The 23,813-nt window shown below is 38.2% G+C and overlaps 1 long non-coding RNA gene across 1 annotated transcript in view; it reads left to right on the top strand.

The window, feature by feature from the left end:
* The window catches only part of LOC129050081 (uncharacterized), a 28,793-nt gene extending 5,490 nt beyond the window's left edge, over nt 1-23,303 (top strand). Inside the window, exon 3 of the long non-coding RNA XR_010137452.1 lies at nt 19,036-23,303. This is a non-coding gene — a long non-coding RNA (uncharacterized LOC129050081). The remainder of the gene's footprint in view (nt 1-19,035) is intronic.
* The last annotated feature ends 510 nt before the right edge of the window (nt 23,304-23,813 follow it).

Genomic DNA, 23,813 nt, shown 5'->3' with positions numbered 1-23,813 from the left:
CTACTCTCTGAAAAGCTGGTATAAGATGGAAATTATCGGCTGGGCACGGTGCCTCATGCCTATAATCCCAGCACTTTTGGAGGCCAAGGTGGGTGGATCATGAGGTCAGGAGATCAAGACCATCCTGGCTAACACGGTGAAATCCCGTCTCTACTAAAAATACAAAAAATTAGCCGGGCGTGGTGGCAGGCACCTGTAGTCCCAGCTACTCAGGAGGCTGAGGCAGGAGAATGGCGTGAACCCAGGAGGCAGAGCTTGCAGTGAGCCAAGATTGCGCCACTGCACTCCGCCTGGGTGACACAGCGAGACTCAGTCTCAAAAAAAAAAAAAAAAAAAAGGAAATTATCTGCTTCTTAAGGTTTGCTAGGATTCTCCTCTGAAATAATGTGTCCTGATACTTTATTTTTGTAAAGATTTTGCTTTTGCTCATTTTACTAAAGTATCACATATACCCAGAAAAGTTTAGCATTCAGTGAATTATTATAAATTGAACACACCCCTTTAACTAGCACCCAGATCGAGATTCCAAACACTGCCAGCACCAGAGAATTGCCCTGCCGTACCCTCTTACGTTCAGTCCTTCCTCAATCATAGTTTGAAGTAACATGAGTTTTAACACCAGGTATTTTTAGTTTCGCCTGTTTTTAAACTTTACATTAATGAAATTACATAGTTTGCATAAGTCAAGATGTTTTGAGAACTCACAAATTTCTTTAATGTCTATGGAGCTATTCTTTTTCTTCTTTATCTTCTTTTTGATAATGTATGTTTTTGCTCACTAAGTTTTCAAATTTGTGTGTGTACAGCTGTTCAAAGTATTTTTTTAATCAACGCATTATCAGTGGTTTCCATTTTATTTCTGCCATTTATTTTAAAAGATCAGTTTTGTTAAAAGTTTGTCTATTTTTATTAGTCTTTTAAAAAGCCAACTTTGGACTTTCTTTGCTGTATAGTTTCTACTACATTAAATTGTGTTTGATATATTTTTCTTTCTACTTTCTTTAGGTTTATTCTATTACCATTTTTGTCTCATTAATTTTAACTGTGTATTTTCTGCATAAAGATAATTTTTAAATGAGGTTTTCTAAATATCATTTTAGCTGCATCCAAAGGGTTAAGGAGTATTTTTATTATAATTTAGTTCTGTGTTTCCCCTCCTCCATTCTTATCTCACTAATTTTAATTCTGTCTTCTTTTTTACATACTTAAAGATAATTTTAAAATGGGCTTTTCTATATATCATTTTAGCTGCATCCAAAGGGTTTTATTAAGGAGTATTTTTATTATAATTTAGTTCTATGCTTCCCCTCCCCCAAATTTCATTATATGTTCTTTGACATATGGTGTGTTAAGACATTTTTTTTCAAAATAGAATTATCTTTTGGATTTCTAATTTTATCATGAATATGTGCAGGCTGTACAATACTGAAACTGCAAAATTTTGGGACTTGCTTTGAGATCTAGAATGTATTTAATTTTTTAAAATGTTTATGTCTACTTATGTAGCATGTCTGTTTTCCAATTGTTGAGTGCGGTGTCCTAAATACTATATTCACTAGATTTATCTTTTCAGTTTTGTCACTTAATCTCTGTCCTTACCGTAATAGTGAGAATGGGTTAGGTTATGCAGCAGTAACAAACTCACAATTAAAGTTTATTTTTGGCTCATGTTCCATATTATCTTTATTGAGGAACCAGCCTGACAGAGGATCCCATTCTTTGCTTTCAGCAGGGAAAAGACTTCTGCAATCTCACCCCAGTCACTAAATGCTTTTTTCTGGAAGCAGCACATATACTTTCTGCTCATATTTCATTGGCCAAAGCAAGTCACATAGCCACAAAAGCCCCATCTAACTTCAAGAGGGAGAAAAGTATTTTCCCGCCATGTACTATGAAGGAGTAATTTTTGTGAATAACACAAGTGACTACCACGCTTTCTGATTTATTGTGTTCACTTTATCTATTGATTACTGAGAAAAGGGGTTTAAATCTCCATATCATGATGATGGAATCATGATATTCTTATATATTATTACATTTTTTTCTTCATATAGTGTAAAACTATATTATTGAGTTGCTATAAGTTAAAATTCTACAACTTTCATGGAGAATTGTATAATGATCATCTTTGCCTTTCAAAATGTTCTTGCTTTAAATCCCATTTTGTTTGTTATTAATAGATACCTTTGCCATTTGGTGAGCTTCATAGCTACCTGGCATATAGTTCCCCTCTTTCTATTTTCAATGTTTTTATTTCCTTTTGTTTTAAGTGTATATCTTGTTAAAAAGTAATAAAAAATAAACTATTCTTGGATTGTTTTATTGTCCTAAAAATCTCTACCCTTCAAGAGAAAGTGTATTTCATGTACATTGACGGGTTTTGCTGGTATGTTTAGAATTTTTCTACCACCTAATTTTGTTTTCTATTCATCTAGCCTTTACTTCCTTTTCTTCTTAATTCTATTCTCCCTCCCTCTTCCATCTTTCCCCCATTTTCCTGTTCGTTTTCTTTTCTTTTTCTCCTCCTTCCCTTCCTCCTTTCCTTTCTGACTACCTGTCTTCTTTGCTTTGTTTTGGATTGATTGAGATCTTTTTGTTTTTTAAAATGTATTAAGTTTTCTTCATTAGTTTGGGAGTACATAGTATTTTAATCTTTTAGTGTTTACTGTATTTATTTTAGCATGCTTATATGCTAACAAAGTATGAATTTAACAATCTTGTAACCATACTCTTGACTAATAAAAGGATCTCAGTACCTTGATAGTCAAAGTTTGAGTCATTCACCAGCAGCCTGGATATATATGGGAAGTTTATAGAGATAGACAATTTCCACCCTAGACCTACTGACTAAGAATTTACATTTTATCAAGATCCCCTAGTAACTTGTATGTATATTACAGTATGAGAATCTCTGCTTTAAAATATATTAACTCCAACTGTAGTCCTTCTAATTTAGATGCTTTTGGTGTCTAGACTTTAACTCTATCTGGATCATTTTTCACTCTCAAATTAGACTTTATTATTTCCACTTTATGCAGTTATATTTGTTTACCACAAGTTTGCCATTTTATTTGCTCAGTATTCCTTTTTGTCACATTAGATCTTCCTTCTCAGAGCCTTCCCTCCTTTCTAAGGCACATCTTGTAGTCATTCCTTTCATAAGGTGTTATTGGTATTGAACTCAGTTTTTGTTTACTGAAAATGTCTTTATTTTTCTATTGTTTTAAAAGTATCTCTTACTGGATAACATTTCAAGGTCAACAGTTATTTTCTAATTTTATTTATTTCTCAGCATTTTTAATATATTTTGATTGTCATTGGACTTTCTTTATTGTTGACAAGTCAGCTGACAGTCTAATTGTACTTCTTGGTAATTAATCTCTCTCTCCCTCTTCCTGCCCTCTTTCTTTTTGCCTTCTTTGAAAACCTTTATATATATATATATATATATATATATATATATATATATATATACACATACATACACACACATATATATACACATATATATACATATATATACATATATACACATATATACATATATACACACATATATATACCTATATATATGCACATATATATATACATATATATACACACACACAGTTTTCCATATCTGATGAAAGATACCAATTCCAAGGTTTAAAAAAATGAATAATTTGTAATTGTAAAGCCAAATATAGATATCCATTAGCTTTCCTGAACCTAAGCATAGGTATATTTCATTGATTCTCGAAAGTTTCTAGTCATTGATATGGTTTAGATCTGTGTCCCTACTCAAGTCCCATGTTCACCGGTAATCCCCAATGATGGAGGTGAGGCCTGGTGGGAGGTGATTGGATCATGAAGGTGGTTTCTAATAGTTTAGCACCATCCCTCTAGTGCTGTTCTCATGACAGAGTTCTCATGAGATCTGGTTGTTTAAAATTGTGTAGCACCTTCCCCGCTGCCTCTCCTGCTCTGGCCATGAAAGATGTGCCTGCCTTCCACCATGATTGAAAGTTTCCTGAGGCCTCCCCAAGAGCTGAGCAGATGCCAGCATTATCCTTCCTAACAGCCTGCAGAACTGTGAGCCAATTAAACCTCTTTTCTTTATAAATTACCCAGTCTTGGGTATTTCTTTATAGCAGTGCGAGAATGGACTAATACAGATAATTGGTACTGAGGAGTGGGACATTTCTATAAAGATACTTGAAAATGTGGAAGCGATTTTGGAACTGGGTAATGGGCAGAGGTTAAAAGAGTGTGGAGGGCTCAGAAGAAGACAGGATGATGAGGGAAAATTTGGAGCTTCCTAAAGACTTGTTAAATTGTTGTGGCCAAATTGCTGATAGTGATATGGACAGTGAAGTCCAGGCTGAGGAGGTCTCAAATGGAAATGAGGAACTTACTGGGAACTGGGGCAAAGCTCACTTTTATTATGTGCTAGCAAAGAGGTTGGCTGCTTTGTGCCCCATTCTAGGAATCTCTGGAATTTTGAACTTGAGAGTGATTTAGTGTATCTGACAGAATAAATTTCTAAGCAGCAAAGCACTCAAGATGTGGCCTGTCTGCTTCTAACATTCTACAATTTATATGTATGAGCAAACAAATGATCTGAAATTGAAACGTATATTTAAAAGAGAAGTAGAGCCTAAAATTTTGGGAAATTTGCAGTCTAGTCATGTGGTAGAATAGAAAAACCACTTTCTGGGAATGAATTCAAGCTGGCTGTGGAAATTTGCATAAGTAAAGAGGAGCCTAATCTTAATAGCCAAGACAGTGGGGAAAAGGCCTCCAAAGCACTTTAGAAACTTTCACAGCAGCCCCTCCCATCACAGGCCTACAGACCTAGGAGGAAAGAATGGTTTCATGGGCCAGGGCCCGGGAGTTGCTGCCCTGCACAAACTCAGGACACTGTTGCCTACATCCAAGCCACTCCATCTCCAGTTGTGGCTCAAAGAGGCCCAGATACAGTTTGGGCCACTGCTTCAGAAAATGCAAGCCATAAGCTTTGGTGACTTTCATGTGGTGTTAAGCTTGTGGGTGTTGTGGGAAGTCAGGGACCCCGAATGGAGGGACTGGCTGAAGCCATGGCAGAAGAAAGTGGATTGTGAAGATTTCATGGACTTTTATTAGTTCCCCAAATTAATAATTTTATAATTTCTTATGCCTGTCTTTACTGCAATCTTTAAACATAAATTGTAAAGATTTCATGGACACTTATCACTTCCCCAATCAATACACTTGTGATTTCCTATGCCCGTCTTTACTTTAATCTCTTAATCCTGTCTTCTCGTAAGCTGAGGAGGATGTATGTCACCTTAGGACCCTGTGGTGATTGTGTTAACTGCACAAATTGTAGATCATGTGTGTTTGAACAATATGAAATCTGGGCACCTTGAAAAAAGAACAGGATAACAGCAATGTTCAGGGAACAAGAGAAATAACCTTAAACTCTGACCACCGGTAACCGGGTGGAACAGAGCCATATTTCTTTTCTTTCAAAAGCAAATGGGAGAAATATCGCTGAATTCTTTTTCTCAGCAAGGAACATCCCTGAGAAAGAGAATGTGTCCCTGAGGGTAGGCCTCTAAAATGGCCCCCTTGGGTGTGGCCATCTTCTATGGTCGAAACTGTAGGGATGAAATAAGTCCCAGTTTCCCATAGCGCTCCCAGGCTTATTAGGATGAGGAAATTCCCACCTAATAAATTTTGGTCAGACTGGTTGCTCTCAAACCCTGTCTCCTGATAAGATGTTATCAATGACAATGCGTGCCTGAAACTTCATTAGCAATTTGAATTTTGCCCCAGTCCTGTGGTCCTGTGATCTCGCCCTGCCTCCATTTGCCTTGTGATATTCTATTACCTTGTGAAGCATGTGATTTCCGTGACCCACACCCTATTCGTACACTCCCTCCCCTTTTGAAAATCACTAATAAAAACTTGCTGGTTTCACGGCTCAGGGGGCATCACGGAACCTACCGACATGTGATGTCTCCCCTGGATGCCCAGCTTTAAAATTTCTCTCCTTTGTACTCTGTCCCTTTATTTCTCAAACTGGCCGACACTTAGGGAAAATAGAAAAGAACCTACATGAAATATCGGGGGTGAATTTTGCCCGATATCTGGCTGAATTTCCCCCTATATGTGGGTGCACAGAGTGTAAAAGTTGAGGCTTGATAGCCTCTGCCTAGATTTCAGAGGATATATGGAAAAGCCTGTATGTCCAGGCAGAACCCTGCTGCAGGGGCAGAGCCTTCATGGAGAACCTCTATAGGGCAGTGTGGAGGGGAAATGTAGGGTTGGAGCCACCACACAGAGTCCCCACAGGGGCACTGCCTATTAGAGCTGTGGGAAGATGGCCAACGTTCTCCAGATTCCGGAATGGTAGATCCACGAACAGCTTGTACCATGTGTCTGGAAAAGCTGCAGGCACTCAAAGCTAGCCTGTGAAAGCAGCTGTGGGTGCTGTACCCTGCAAAGCTTTGGGGGCAGAGCTGCCCAAGGCTTCAGGAACCCACCCCTTGTACCAGTATGCCCTGGATGTGAGACATGAAATCAAAGGAGATCGTTTTGGAGCTTTAAGATTTAATGACTGCCCTGCTGGGTTTCTGACTTGTGTGGGACCTATAGCCCCTTTCTTTTGGCTGATATCTCCCTCTTTGAATGGGAGTATTTACCCAATGTCTATACCCCCACTGTATCTTGGAAGTAAATAACTTTTTTTTAAATTTTATTTTACAGGCTCATAGGCAGAAGGGCCTAGCCTTGTCTCAGATGAGACTTTGGACTTTGGTCTTTTGAGCTAATACTGGAATAAGACTTTGGGGGACTGTTGGGAAGGCATGATTGTATTTTGCAATGTGAGAAGGACATGAGACTTGGAAAGGGGAAGGGGTAAAATGATACAGTTTGGATCTGTCTTCCCACTCAAATCTCATGTTTAATTGTAAACCCTAATGTTGGAGATGGGGCATGGGGGGAGGTGATTGGATCATGAAGGTGGTTTCTAATGGTTTAGCACCATTCCCCTAAGGCTGTTCTCATGATAGAGTTCTCACAAAATTTGATTGTTTAAAAGTGTGTAGCACCTTCCCGGTCCCACTCTCCTGCTCCAGCCGTGTAAGACGTGCCTGCTTCCCCCTTTGCCTTCTGCCATGATTGAAAGTTTCCTGAGGCCTTCCCAGGAGGTGAGCAGCTGCCAGCATCATGCTTCCTAATAGCCTGTGGAACTGTGAGCCAATTAAATGTCTTTTCTTTATAAATTACCCAGTCTCAGGTATTTTTAGAGCAGTGTGTGAACAGACTAATAACAGTCATTATATCTTTGAATATTGTCTTTCCCCCATTTTTTCTCTTCTCTCCTTCTAAAATTCTCATTATGTGATTGTTGACTCTGCTACTCTAGTTGCCATGTCTCTTACTTGTATATTTTCCATCTCTTTGTGTGTAGCTGACTTCTGAGTTATAGCTCATATTTGTCTTTCAGTTTACCAATTCTCTCTTCACCCATATCTTCTGAATAGAGCTTGTAGCCCCATTCAAATGTGCAGGTACTCTCAAAGAATATGTCAGCCCTAGCCTTGACTTATTCTATAATCTCAATTTCATGTCACTTGGGGCAATATTTTCCTGTTATTTTATGTCCCAGTTAACCATGACTTTGAGAAATGTTTATTATATTTTATCCAGTATTTTTTTTTCTTTTATTATTATTATTATTATATCATTATTATACTTTAGGTTTTATGGTACATGTGCGCAATGTGCAGGTAAGTTACATATGTATACATGTGCCATGCTGGTGCGCTGCACCCACCAACTTGTCATCTAGCATTAGGTATATCTCCCAGTGCTATCCCTCCCCCCTCCCCCCACCCCACAACAGTCCCCAAAGTGTGATGTTCCCCTTCCTGTGTCCATGTGTTCTCATTGTTCAATTCCCACCTATGAGTGAGAATATGCGGTGTTTGGTTTTCTGTTCTTGCGATAGTTTACTGAGAATGATGATTTCCAGTTTCATCCATGTCCCTACAAAGGACGTGAACTCATCATTTTTTATGGCTGCATAGTATTCCATGGTGTATATGTGCCACATTTTCTTAATCCAGTCTATCATTGTTGGACATTTGGGTTGGTTCCAAGTCTTTGCTATTGTGAATAATGCGGCAATAAACATACGTGTGCATGTGTCTTTATAGCAGCATGATTTATAGTCCTTTGGGTATATACCCAGTAATGGGATGGCTGGGTCAAATGGAATTTCTAGTTCTAGATCCCTGAGGAATCGCCACACTGACTTCCACAAGGGTTGAACTAGTTTACAGTCCCACCAACAGTGTAAAAGTGTTCCTATTTCTCCACATCCTCTCCAGCACCTGTTGTTTCCTGACTTTTTAATGATTGCCATTCTAACTGGTGTGAGATGGTATCTCATTGTGGTTTTGATTTGCATTTCTCTGATGGCCAGTGATGGTGAGCATTTTTTCATGTGTTTTTTGGCTGCATAAATGTCTTCTTTTGAGAAGTGTCTGTTCATGTCCTTCGCCCACTTGTTGATGGGGTTGTTTGTTTTTTTCTTGTAAATTTGTTGGAGTTCATTGTAGATTCTGGATATTAGCCCTTTGTCAGATGAGTAGGTTGCGAAAATTTTCTCCCATTTTGTAGGTTGCCTGTTCACTCTGATGGTAGTTTCCTTTGCTGTGCAGAAGCTCTTTAGTTTAATTAGATCCCATTTGTCAATTTTGGCTTTTGTTGCCATTGCTTTTGGTGTTTTAGACATGAAGTCCTTGCCCATGCCTATGTCCTGAATGGTAATGCCTAGGTTTTCTTCTAGGGTTTTTATGGTTTTAGGTCTAACATTTAAGTCTTTAATCCATCTTGAATTGATTTTTGTATAAGGTGTAAGGAAGGGATCCAGTTTCAGCTTTCTACATATGGCTAGCCAGTTTTCCCAGCACCATTTATTAAATAGGGAATCCTTTCCCCATTTCTTGTTTTTGTCAGATTTGTCAAAGATCAGATACTTGTAGATATGTGGCATTATTTCTGACGGCTCTGTTCTGTTCCATTGATCTATATCTCTGTTTTGGTACCAGTACCATGCTGTTTTGGTTACTGTAGCCTTGTAGTATAGTTTGAAGTCAGGTAGTGTGATGCCTCCAGCTTTGTTCTTTTGGCTTAGGATTGACTTGGCAATGCAGGCTCTTTTTTGGTTCCATATGAACTTTAAAGTAGTTTTTTCCAATTCTGTGAAGAAAGTCATTGGTAGCTTGATGGGGATGGCATTGAATCTGTAAATTACCTTGGGAAGGATGGCCATTTTCATGATATTGATTCTTCCTACCCATGAGCATGGAATGTTCTTCCATTTGTTTGTATCCTCTTTTATTTCCTTGAGCAGTGGTTTGTAGTTCTCCTTGAAGAGGTCTTTCACATCCCTTGTAAGTTGGATTCCTAGGTATTTTATTCTCTTTGAAGCAATTGTGAATGGGAGTTCACTCATGATTTGGCTCTCTGTTTGTCTGTTATTGATGTATAAGAATGCAAATAAACTAGAAAATCTAGAAGAAATGGATAAATTCCTCAACACATACACCCTCCCAAGACTAAACCAGGAAGAAGTTGAATCTCTGAATAGACCAATAACAGGAGCTGAAATTGTGGCAATAATCAATAGCTTACCAACCAAAAAAAGTCCAGGACCAGATGGGTTCACAGCCGAATTCTACCAGAGGTACAAGGAGGAGCTGGTACCATTCCTTCTGAAACTATTCCAATCAATAGAAAAAGAGGGAATCCTCCCTAACTCATTTTATGAGGCCAGCATCATCCTGATACCAAAGCCTGGCAGAGACACAACAAAAAAAGAGAATTTTAGACCAATATCCTTGATGAACATTGATGCAAAAATCCTCAATAAGATACTGGCAAACAGAATCCAGCAGCACATCAAAAAGCTTATCCACCATGATCAAGTGGGCTTCATCCCTGGGATGCAAGGCTGGTTCAATATACGCAAATCAATAAATGTAATCCAGCATATAAACAGAACCAAAGACAAAAACCACATGATTATCTCAATAGATGCAGAAAAGGCCTTTGACAAAATTCAACAACCCTTCATGCTAAAAACTCTCAATAAATTAGGAATTGATGGGACGTATCTCAAAATAATAAGAGCTATTTATGACAAACCCACAGCCAATATCATACTGAATGGGCAAAAACTGGAAGCATTCCCTTTGAAAACTGGCACAAGACAGGGATGCCCTCTCTCGCCACTTCTATTCAACATAGTGTTGGAAGTTCTGGCCAGGGCAATTAGGCAGGAGAAGGAAATCAAGGGTATTCAATTAGGAAAAGAGGAAGTCAAATTGTCCTTGTTTGCAGATGACATGATAGTATATCTAGAAAACCCCATTGTCTCAGCCCAAAATCTCCTTAAGCTGATAAGCAACTTCAGCAAAGTCTCAGGATTTATCCAGTATTTTTATATTGTATACTAGAATAGATTTTTCTACAAATCTTTTTCACCATATTTTTATAAATGAAAATTTAAATTTTGCTTGTCACTTATTCTATTATACTTAGTATATTAATTTCTATTTTGAGACAGGGTCTCACTCTGTTACCCAGGCTGGAGTGCAGTGGCACACATCACAGCTCACTGCAGCCTTGACCTCCTGGGCTCAGGTGATTCACCCACTTCAGCTTCCCAAGTAGCTGGGACTACAGGTGAATGCCACCATGCCTGGTTAATTTTTTGTATTTTCTTGTAAAGACTGGGTTTTGCCATATTGCCCAGGCTGGTCTTGAGCTCCTGGGCTCAAATGATCCACCCACCTTGGCCTCCCAAAGTGCTGGGATTATAGGCAGGAGCCACCATGCCCAGCCTATTAATTATTTTTATACTGTGATTTATTATTTTTGTTCAGTTTTATCTCCTTGTTGGCAAATTCCTATCTGATTCATTTTGAGGTTCCCAAGTTAATTTACTTAAACAATATTTGTTAAATGAATGATGGCAATAGTTGATTGAATCTTGTTATATTATCTAAGACTTCATTGTGGGGAAGTACGCAAAAAGGTAGTCCCATAAATGTAACCATTAAGGACTCAAGCACACAGCCAGTATGGTGGGAGGAAATGCCAGTTCAAGTCCTAACTTTTTCATCTCCTGTTGGACATCTTCCTAGATTGCAGAAAATTAGAAAAACAAGATATTTTCTCTAGATGCTTCCAGAACTGTACAAAAATTGTTTTCCATGAATTTTTTGTCTTGAATTCTTTTTAAAGGACTATTAAAATTATGTTCAAGTTCCAGACCACAAAAATGCAAATGCAAATAAATAATGTGATCAAAGAAGACACTGAAGGATAGATGGCAAACAGTCTTAGAAAATTATCCTCTCTCTTTTACCACTCTTATCACATAGCAGCTGTTGGTCATATAAATTTTAGTTGAATATCGACTTTCCAATTTTTCCACATTTAATCAATTAAAGAGTAAAAACTAGACATCTACATAATATTTGAGCCAAATATGAAAATTTATTATAGTCAAGAAAGGACAACTTACTAACATTATCCAAAGATGACTAAGCCACTCAGAAGACCAGGTGCGTCTCTCTCCTTATTCCATGATTTAGAGGCTTAGATAAGTCTTAGTTCAAAGTGAGTGTCCACCCTCAATCTCCAAAGACTGCCACTCTTGGAGGTCATTTCCATGCATGAAGAAACAATTTTCAAGGCTACAGTTATGGCAAAAATAAAAATTATATACATTCCTTAAGATTGGCAAGTGTTTTTACCCAGTTTAAGGATCAATCCTTGACATAAGTGGAACACAAGGTGAAGCATTCATTAAGACTGAAGAGACATCAAAATAACATTGATGAGTCTGATAATAATGATATTTATGTTTCTACATATTTCCTTCTGGCTAATTAGAATAGATTTTAGGAAGCTTTACCAAGTGAAGTTTAGCACTCCACTGACAATATTGAATCTTTGATCTCTCCTTCTATTCAATTTCTGCAGTATCTGACAATACTGGCGAAGACCAGCTCATCAAAGATACTCGCTTTTTTCCTGCTTTCTATGTTGGTAAACTCCCCTGGATCTCCTTCAGTCTTTCTGTTTGCATCTTCCCCCACCCCGCCCACCCCTCTCTCCACCCCACTCCCAGCCTTTAAATTTTGGGATAATAGGAAATTTTGAAGTTGGCCATGAATCATTTCATTGGATATCACACTTGAATTAATTCAAAATTTTTACCTCTATATATTATCTCTTTTATTTCTCTAGGTCCATGTTTCTAATAGTCTACTTAATACTTCCAGCAGGACATCCCCCAGATAACCGTAGTTCACTGCACAAAACAGAAACCATAATTTTCTCATTTCATACCTATTTGCCCAGTCTAGAAATCTTAGCTTTCTTGATGTCTTACCTAATGTTCCTTGCCATTCACATATAATTATGAACAAAATCTACTTAAATATACAACCAACAGTTGTATTTCTCTATTTTGCTTATGGTATTTCTTCCTCTTGATACTTTAATAAAAATCTAGCTCATTGTTCAAGAGTTAACCCCAAAACTGATAGTTCTTAATATCCCTTAATGGAATTAATCACTTCTTATTTTTAGTTTTCCTGTTTTTTTTTTTTTAAAAAACATATCCCTCTTATTAAGTAAAATATAATTGACCCCCTTTAGGTATGCAAGCACATATAAATCCTTTCGGATAAATTGTAAGATTAAAGTCTGTCTTTTATTTGTTTGTGGTATGTAGTATTAGGCTTTCAATAAATATTTTTTAGGATGAAAAAAGAGGTATGCATGGAGTTTTTTTTCTATTTCAACCTCAACTAGAAAAATCTATCTCTACCGAAAAAATAGAAGACAGCTCTCAGTGGGAATTACTACGTGACTCCTGCTTTTAAAAATTCCTTTATTTACTATGGGCTCTAAAGTTAAATAGAAAAAGGAAGTTTAATATGTATCAGCTTTTAAACAGTGATGAAGCAAAGCAGGTAGAAACCAAAACTCCACCCACCCCCTCCCCGCCCACACACTCTTAGTTTGGCCAGTGCAAGACAGACCAGTATCAATTTCAGTTCAATGTAACATCTGCTTAGCATTTGTTATATACAAAGGCAGAAAGTACAAATGAGACACTTTTCGAAAGAGTTCTTCTTTTTTACTCTTTTTGCTTTACCATTTTTTTTTCTTTAACTCAGAATGACTCTTGTCCTCAACCAAGCAAATTTTGACATTATATTATTGGCTACTGACAAGATTTTCATTGATAATGTTACTGGCTACTTGCAATATAGTTGCATTTTCACGAAGACAAGCTTGAAGGTGTCATTGAAACAATGTATAAGGACAGAAATCATATGGATAGTTCCGATAACCTTAGGAATATTTCAAGGTAATACAGCGTGATAAAGATTCATTTATTATTCATAAAGGTATCCCAAATATCAAACTTAATTGAACTTGAATACTTTTTAAGTAAGTTGTCCAAAAGAAGTAATCCACAAACTTTCTTTAATGATTCCTAAAGCATGGGCACAGTAATCATGAAGTTCTCATAAATTCTCATAAAATTCTAAGTTACATGCAAAATCAGAAACAAAAATAATCCTTTTAAGTTTACTGTTTGTATTTGCTACCTACTTTCAGGATCTAGTAACATAACACATTTTTATTGCCTCTGTGAACCACAATGCACATGCCGTACTGTCTACCTCCAACAGGAAAAAACTACTTCTTGACACATGCAATTTAACAATAATTGCAGGGACCATTCATGTCTGAGTCCTAAAACTGGAATTTCCTGCATTATGGATATTTCATGTTGGAAATGTTGCTGGTTTGGCAGAGTAAAAAATAGATGGCTTTGGCTCTGTTGGGAAATAACACCCTGAACTGGATCACTGTGACATTCTAGAGGTTTAACCTCTAAATTTGGTGAGCTGAATTCTGGAGGATGAGAATCTTTGGTAGATATCTGTAGATGTGCTATAAAAGAAAGTTATAAATTGGCTATACATTTTAAAATCCTTTTTAGGAAAAAATGAGGAAAAAGCATCTAAGCTGTTAATTTACGTAACAATTTATCTTACATGATGGTGGTATCAGTAGTTGTCCAAGAAGAGACAGCTATGTCACATGTTATGCCTATCATTAACCAAATAATTCAGTCAAATGCTTGTGATATGATGGGCCTGTGCTAGGGATGAGAACACAGTGTCCAATAAGACAAAGGGCTGTGCTCCAAGAGATGATACACCAGTGAGTTTAGCCTCAGCAAATCTTTTAATAGTCATCAAGTTAGATATTGCTTGTGAAGGTGGGTTGTATTTTAAGTTAAAAGATAATTGAGCTCCTAAACTTGCATACTAGTGTGGCAACTTCTACTTGGCAGATATTTAGAACTAGGGTGATCGTATAAGTTATTACCTAAACTGGGGTAGTTTTGGATACAAAGGAGGGGCTGCTCCTAATTATTCTGGGGTAGGAGGCACAAACCAGGAAAGTACCAACTTATATATGGTCACCCTATCTAAAACCAGAGATCTTTGTTAAGTAATATACACTACTCAATTTGAAACTTTCAACAGGCAGCGAAACAGCAATTTATCTGCTTTCCTTAGTGACTGGCCAACAGAAGTGACATTTGATAGAAGTATGATATTCGTTCTTCCAGGTGTCTCAAGTTCATCATTTCCTGATGATCAGGAAAGATCAGAAATCCACATAAATAAATCACATTAGCTGTCTTCTTAGATGATACTTTCCTGCTTGGAGCCTGTATTAAATGTCAGTATGAGAGAGAGCTGTGCAACCATGTGACTTTGCCTCTCTGTTTCTGATAAAAATATTGTTGAAGATTTTTCCCATTGTGTCATTTAATGGCACTTAAAACAGTTCACATGATTTCTCCTAGAATGTTTGTTCTCTTTTCAAGAATAAATGAGCTTCTTTCTGTCAGATAATGATTTAGATAGGCTTCCTGTTTGTCCTTTAATGGCTGGCTCCCAGTGTTCACTCATAAGAATCCATTGCTGAGGTGAAGCATTCATATTTTGCTAATTTTTGTGTTTGGCTCTATTTCTTTTGTTATGTGTCATTGCGTTTGTTCTGAATTAGTTACATTCCTGAAACTTGACCTTTAGTATTTAATGTTGCTTCATCATCAAATAAAGTTTGAACTTTTTGACCTGGTACTCATGGTCCCATGTGTCTGATCCCAAACTCCTGGTCATTCTTATTTGCTGCTACTGCTCCTCATGTGCCCTTTCTCCAACTGAACTATTTGCTCTCCCCAGTACATGCCTCATATTTTCTTGCCTTCGTGCCGATGTTCATGCTATTCCCACTATTTGGGGACCTGAGGAAAATTGAAAAGTGTATTCACAGCTATAGCGGGGTGTAGAGCAGAAAGTTTATAGGGGAAGAATAAGATTGTCCATCAGAACATTTGGAACCCATTGGAAGAGAAAATGTGAAACACCCTGAGTCCTTCTTTACTGCACGTGCTCTGGCATGATGCCATTATCCTTTCCATATGGGAAGACTTGTCTTTGAAAATTCACCTTTTGAATGTGCAGACTCATTTTTGTTCTTATTTGTCTGGGGTGTGGGAGAAAGGGAGTGGCACGGAGATGGTGTTGAGAGGGCAGGAGTCACACAGATCATGTGTTGGGCACAGGCCTGCTAAAGCCATCTGCTTCTCTTTGGATAGTCATTCAAAACCTTTTAGGCATTTGCCACCCCACACCCCACCTCCCAAAGCCAAAAGCTTGGGCATATGCCCCAAGGAATAGGATCCCAGGAATTTACCTCATGTTTATAATCCTATAATCTTCTTGGGTGGGGAGGAGAGAATGGGAAGCCATTGGAGTTATTCCTGAATATGACCAGGCATTTGGGGTCTGAATGTTTTTGAGAAGTCATGAGAGAAAAATGTAAAAAGAAAATATGTATGGGGCAATATTCACAAACCCTGATTTTTTCCATGACCCCTTCTTTATTTATTTCCTCCTTTTTTGTTTTTCTTGTGCATTTTGTAGGATAAGGCCTTGGCTCTATTTCAAGCACATTGCAGAGGAATGGTGGAAAGGGATTGCGGTTAGCTAGGTTATCCTGAAAAACAACAAAGAAATTGAATACTCAACTTGGCAGTGGCCCAGACGTCTTCCAGTGGATAGTGGTCTGCTATAAGCACAAAAGACCCATTGGGCACAGGGGCTTGAAAATGTGGTTAGGCCTATTTACTTTTCAGCACAGAAGGAAATTAGAAACAGAAGTCTGGATTGCCACTGAGAGGCAATTTTGAGTTAATTAATGAAGCGAGGGAATCCAATGGCAGTAACAGAGTCAGTTTTCCACTTTGGGCTTGGAAGCAGGACCTCAAGTGATTCTAGTAATCTGAGTCTTGTGTGCCTGCCCAGGGAGCTGTCTGCCATTTCAACACACCTGGTTGCAACATTGTAGAATGCAGACCTCCTTACCTGTTTTTGTATTGTGCTGTCACTAGTGGTTAGAAAATATTTTGCGAAGGTAGCTGTACAGTGACAATGGCACTAAGAAATATTTACATGTTAATTATGATGACAGTAGTTAGGGTAATGGTTAAATGTTAGAGAAAAGTCATAAAGACCAAGACTGTGAAATAAGATGACAATATTGATACTGAGAGATAAATCTTAAAATAATCTTTCTGCTAGTTGGCAAGTTCACTATAGATAGAGGTCGTGTCTTGCTCAGCTTTGAGCCAACAGTGCCTAGCACACTGAAAGCGTGAATAAATGAATGAAACTCTCCTCATTCGTCTCCTGGCCCTTGAATTGTCCTCTTACAGGTGTGCATCTAGTGGTTAAACTATCTTTTTTTTTTTTTTTTTTGAGACGGAGTCTCACTCTCTCTGTCATCCAGGCTGGAGTGTAGTGGTGCTATCTTGGCTCACTGCAACCTCTGCCTCCCGGATTCAAGCGATTCTCCTGCCTCAGCCTCCCTAATAGCTGGGATTACAGGTGTCTGCCACAATGCCTGGCTAATTTTTTTTTTTTTTTTTTTGGTAGAGACGGGGTTTTACTATGTTGGCCAGGCTGGTCTCTAACCCCTGACCTCGTGATTTGCCCGCCTCGGCCTCCCAAAGTGCTGGGATTACAGGCATGAGCCACCATGCCCGGCCCGGTTAAAATATCTTAAAAATATCTTTGAGAGAATATTTTATAGCCAGTTCAGTAACTTCTACTCCTGATGCTTATATTCTTAAAGCATTCATTTTGCATTTTAACCTACATCCTACCTGCCGTTATTCAAAACTTGTTTTGTTCTGTCCTTCATGAAACTAAATCTGTCCATCTTCCATATAAAGTGGTCTCCTAAGTTAAGTAAATGGTCCAAGTGAGCCACTGCTGTCCTCAAACAGTGAGAGGACTCACCATACGTGAGTCACAAAACCACATGAATGACAGACAGACACACACACACACACACACACACAGTGTGTTCTAGAGAAGCAACAATGAAAAACATGTACATGACTGTGAATATGTGGATATTTTCTTGGCTAGTATGTTTTTCTGTTGATGCTTTGCTTCTAAATAATGTTGAACTCCTAATCTTGCATAATAGTGTAGCAACTTTTTAACTTTTAGAGGTTAGTTTTTAATTTTCTTGTATCTTTTTAATTTGAAAAATGTCCAACTTGAGGAAATTCCTATATTCTCTTCCTCCCCCCAGGTTATCACCGTTTCATTTGATTTTGTTCTCTCTTGTCTCTGTCTCTTTCTCTGCACGTGTTTTTCAATCTTTTTTTTTTCATTATTGCTCCCTCAAGGAGGCATTTTAGACATTTTTTTCCCTAATTACCCCATGGAAGTTTAAGACCACAGACATATTATATATCTGTTTGTGTAGTATGGCCTTTTGGGGAGCCACAAACCATTGTATCTAAGAAATTTCTATCCCATAAGAGCCAATGTTTACCCTCTAATTTTTCTGTATCACTTGAGAGTAAGTTGGAGACATAGTGTACTTTCCTCTAAATATTTCAGTATTTATTTTCTAAGAAGAAGAGCTGCTTCTTACATAACCAAAATACAAATATCAAAATCAAGAAATTGAACATGGACATAGTATTGACATAGTATTATTATTTAACCCACAGTCCATATTCAAATTCTGTCAATTGTCCCAATAATGCCCTTCATAGAAATTTTTTCTCAGCCAGGATTCAATCCAGGATACATATGGCAGTTAGTTGTTGTGTCTCTTTAGTCTCTTTTATTGTAGAATATTTCCTCAGTCTTTCTTGATCTTGACATTTTAAAAGAATACAGAGTATTCTGTAGAATGCCCCTCAATTTGGTTTTGTCTAGCATTTTGTCTGGATTAGATTCAGGTTATACATTTTTGGTGAAAATGCCATTAAAATGATGTTATGTCTTTCTCAGCACATCAGGAGACACATGATGTCAGTGTGTCCCATTACTGGTGATGTTGACTTTGATAATGTGCTTTAGGTGGTGTCTGCCAGTTTTCTCCACTGCAAAGTTACTATCTTCCCCTGGTAATTAATAAGTAATTTGTGGGGGAAATACTTGGATACTGTGTAAATATCCTGTTTCTTATAAAACTTTCCCTGCTGGGTTTAGCATCTATGAATGATCTTTCAACCCTGCCATCCTTCTATAGTTTTTAGGTGGAATTCTGCTGTAGGAAAGAACTTTCTCTTTGCCCTGCTTATCTACTGGACTCCTGAATTCTAATTTTATTCATTAATTCATGATCTGGAACAGAAACCTATAGTAGTGAACAGAGGCTAAAGGCAATTAGCTCATAAGAAACACACAGAACATATCCACACATACATACTAAATGTGTATACACACACAAGACATATATATATATATATATATATACACACATATACTAAGCGTGCACACACACACACGCAGATACAAAAACATTGGAGACAGCTTCTAAGACCATTTGCTGATGAAGGCATTGCTTATTCCACAAAAGGCAGAACACGTGTGATGGACTTCTCAGAGAAAGCTGAAATCAGTATGCACAGCTTCTAACAGTAAATTGAACATGAAAAAACTCCACTAACTACCCATCATTGGGCCTGATTGCTCGTGGTTCTGGGAGAGAGAAGAGACATCTGCACAGGAATTGGAGCCAGGCCCTGCTGCATGCAGCCATCAGCCTCAATGTGGCACTATCAGCGTTGGCTGGGAATAAGACACTACATCTTGGCTTGGGGACACAAACCTGGAGTACTACCAGGGTAAGGCAACCAACCCAAAAGCGACTTGACAGGCAGAGGAGTCTACCAAAAAGAAACAAAACAAACAAATTCCCTCCCAAACAAGGTAAGCTTTCAAGAAAAATTACAAAGCACACAAGAATATTTTCTGGCATGAGGATAGTCAGCAGACCCAAGAATCTGTGGACTCCATGCATGAAGAACCAGACATAATGGTGCAATATAAAAGAAAATTAAGGATTCTTGAATCATCAAATAAGTAAAAGAGGGAAGGGGAACAAAGAATTCTTAAGAATAGATAGGGATTAACATATAGAAACGTTGGAAGTGAAAAGTGTAGTCATTGAAATAGAAATTGCAAGTGATAAGGTGAACTGTAGACTAGACATCTGGGCCAGTCTAGGGTGAGGCAAGGAAGGTATCCAGGGCGCAAAATGTAAGAAGGCACTAACTGTTGCTGCCAACCCTGAACTAGTGCAAGCCCAAGAGTGAGTGACTTCTTACATTGTACACTCTGAGTACCTTGCTTGTCTTACCCTTGTCCCATCGCTGATTGACATGGTGGAAGGGAACATTATGAACTGAAGATAAAACTAAAGGAATGACAGGGATAGCAGATAAGGAGGTTTAAAAATGACAAGAGCAGCTGAGAGATCTGGAAGAAAGCTCCAAATTATATTTTTTAAATCCCAGAGAAGAGAAAAATAAAGAGAGAAAAAAAATTGAGAGATAACCTGAAAAGTTTCTAGAAGTAAAGATGTTAACCCTTTGGTTGAAAAATTTCATCCTTATAAATGAAACTTTAAATGATTTATGATTCATTGCTGAAAATACGAAGGGCCCAAATTCCTAATGATCCCCTGACCCTGGCCAGTTTAATTGGGTTGAGTAAATTCTATTTAATCTCAGGGCATTGGCTAATTAGAGAGAACTATGTATGGTACAAAGATTATATTCTCAGTTCTACTTGTCTGGTTGGTAAACAGTCTGTGACTGGTTTCTAGTACTCAGCCACTTCCTAGCAGCAGTGGCTCTATGGTGACTCGACTGTATCATCACTCACTGAGGGGAGGTAAAAGCCTTTTGTTGGCAGCTGTAGTTCAGAGTTAGGCTAGATGCTTGTTTGAAACCACCCACCTACAGGTCTTTCTTCCTTGCTACTGTGTATGAAATGTTTTCAGCTCCCTGTGTCTCTGCTCTGGTAATAGGCCTCCTCTGGCAAGGGAAATGTGTTTTGCTTATCAGACTGCAACACTAACAGCACAAATCATTCAGTAGAAAGTATGCTTTAGTCCTTAAGCTGTTTGGTTTTCTTTGCTCCTTATCACAACTAACTATGTAGCTACAGGCAGGAAGCCTGACCATTTGGGCCAAGTCAGTGCACACTTAGCCAAAGAGAATGGGTCATTGCTTATTTCTGGGTTCTCCTTAGTCCTCAGGCCAATTTAGGACTAGAAATAGATGCAAAGTTTACCTCCCCATTTTTATGGGCTTTTTATCACATGGGTGGAAACAAAGACTCACTTTCCTGAAGAACTTTAGGGCAGGTGGAAATCCTTGGGGAGGGAAAATTTTGAAAGAACAATTTGAGTAACCCTTGTAAGCCTCCTTGTTTACTTCAAGATAATTAAAATGTCCTGGTTGAAGGAGAAAAATATGCTTTGAGAATTACTCATTTGGTGTTTTTAAATTAAGGGTTTGGCATCTCTTTCCACGAGTGAGTAATTTCTTTTGCCGTGAGTGTCTATGTACAGATAACACACCAAAATAATACAGAGCCTGCAGCTGAAACGTGCCTGGGAAGAAGTGCAGAGTGTCACATGTGAATTGTGGCTCAGCAGATGCTAAGTCAAAAATCTCACTGGAAGGCTTAGGATCTGAATTAAGACACTGAAGGATTGGATCAGGGTGTGTGTGTGTGTTTGCATAAGAGAAAAAGAAACAGTAAGAGGAACAGAGACTGGGAAGCCGAGAGATAGGGAGACCAAAAAAACAAGAGACAGGAATAAAAACAGATCACCCTTGAGAGTTCAGTTAAGAATTAGAAGACTGAACTAGGTGAGAGGAAAATTTCCTGGTCATCATCAAAGTACAAATATAAACCTAAAATAAAAATCATCCATGTGTCAGCTGTACTAAAAATGTAGAAATTATACAAAGGGCTGTCCCCTGTTCTAAGCAAGTGGAATGGGGCATGGAGAGAAGTAAGGTTTGTTGTGGTTGTGTAATACGGTAGCACAGGATTACAGGGAAACGACTTTTTCTAGTGAGATCGTGAGACCTTACTTATGAAGTCTCAGGTGCCCATTTTGTGCAGCTTCACTGAGTATCATCTTGATGCAATGGTGTGGTCTGGAGAGCCTCAAAATACTTTAGAGATGAACATTATTTAAATGTTGGCCTTGCTAACTTATCCCATCTCAAATAGAAAGTGGATATATGCCAACTACACAATATATTCATTTGGACTGAATACCATGATCAGGATATTAGGATAAAGCTTTTACACTTCAAAAGTTGCTTTCACTTATAGTATCCTGTTACATTTTTAAAACAAGTCTGTGCCGGGGAGGTATTAACCTTTCTCAGACAAAGAAACTGAAGCACAGAGATGTAAAGTTACTCGTCTAAAGCCACAGAGCTAGAAAATGGCCAAGCAGGACTTGAATCTAAGTTCACTATTCTGCTGTGCTATGCCTCTGATTGCCTGCCATGTGAAGTGCTGTTTGTGGTTCTGCATTTTGTTCAATTTTCCATTACAACTATGTTAACAAAAGAATGTTAGCATCCAGGTTTATAGAAAATTACCATATCTAAATTCTCTGCTAGAAGTTGAGGGAGATCCCTAATTAATTTTTCTTCTGCTACACCTGTGGCTGGGGGGCAAAGAGTATGCATTTGGGAGGAATTTTCTCAGTGTTCTAGGCTGAACGAGTAAATTCTAAGGTTTGGTGACCTTACATGTTGAAAATCATTGCTAGATTAATGATTTAAATTTAGTAGGTTTTAGGGGGCATCTTCTGAGATCCATTTAAGATAGTTTCTTGTCAGTTTTGTGAGAATTCATTGGACTTTCTTTTAAACTTCATCCAACCGTGACAGAGTGGCCAGTTCCTGGCTAAGCAGAGTGGTCAGGCTGGGTTTAGCTCATCTCTGGCTTATTGGTATGGTTGGAGGGAACATGGCTCAGAACAGAATGTGAGGAGAGAGCTCCACATGGTTCCACTTCGAGACGGTTTATTTGAGGATGAGAACGAGCTTCATTCCATGTTACACTCCCTAGTTCTATAATCTCAAAGTTCATTTGAAACTCAGAAATAGACTCAGAAACAGATATTTTTGAGGATCAGAAGAGGCTTAATGGAGACATAATCATCTTCAATTTGGCCTAGATCACACATCTTAAAGAGGGAAGTAATAGATGAAAGAATGATTGGGTGATTAAAAACTAATGTTGGCCTATTGTGTGGCATTACAAACGAAATTCCCCCAAATACTTATTCCATGGGCTATGGCTTCATATTGATGGATACTGATGATAAATAAAATTGGACAATTATCTTTCTTTTTGATCCAGTAACTGATTTTGGATAAACGGCTCTCACAGAAACAGGTAAGAAGCAATCTTTTTTCAAATTTCCTGTGTTTAAAGCTTTGGCAGAGTCGTCACTAACCCTGACATTCAAGTCCCCTAAAATCATTTTGCTTGCTATGGGGTACTTTTTAGAAGACAAGATTTCAGAAGGCTTGACAAATTGGTTCCATGTATCTGAGGAGTCTGCATTCATATTTTTAAGAGGGTTATACGAATGTTAAGGCATCTCAGGGTTGTCTTGCCAGAAAGCTGGCTCAGGAGGAGTAAGCTGATGCTTTTGTTTTCTTTTTTTTTTTTTTTTTTTAAGTTCTAGGGTACATGTGCACAATGTGCAGGTTAGTTACATATGTATACATGTGCCATGTTGGTGTGCTGTACCCAGTAACTCATCATTTAACATGAGGTATATCTCCAAATGCTATCCCTCCCCCCTCCCCCCACCCCACAACAGGCCCCTGAACAGGTGTGTGATGTTCCCTTTCCTATGTCCCTGTGTTCTCACTGTTCAGTTCCCACCTATGAGTGAGAACATGCAGTGTTTGGTTTTTTGTCCTTGCGATAGTTTGCTGAGAATGATGGTTTCCAGCTTCATCCATGTCCCTACAAAGGACATGAACTCATCCTTTTTTATGGCTGCATAGTATTCCATGGTGTATATGTGCCACATTTTCTTAATCCAGTCTATCATTGTTGGACATTTGGGTTGGTTCCAAGTCTTTGCTATTGTGAATAGTGCCGCAATAAACATACATGTGCATGTGTCTTTATAGCAGCATGATTTATAATCCTTTGGGTATATACCCAGTAATGGGATTGCTGGGTCAAATGGTATTTCTAGTTCTAGATCCCTGAGGCTCAAAATAAAGGGATGGAGGAAGATCTACCAAGCAAATGGAAAACAAAAAAAGGCAGGTGTTGCAATCCTAGTCTCTGATA

Source organism: Pongo abelii, chromosome 16 (assembly GCF_028885655.2).
Source record: "Pongo abelii isolate AG06213 chromosome 16, NHGRI_mPonAbe1-v2.0_pri, whole genome shotgun sequence".
NCBI classification, from domain to species: Eukaryota; Metazoa; Chordata; class Mammalia; order Primates; family Hominidae; genus Pongo; species Pongo abelii.
Note: the sequence above shows the minus strand (reverse complement) of the source record. Positions and strands in the feature narration are given on the sequence as shown.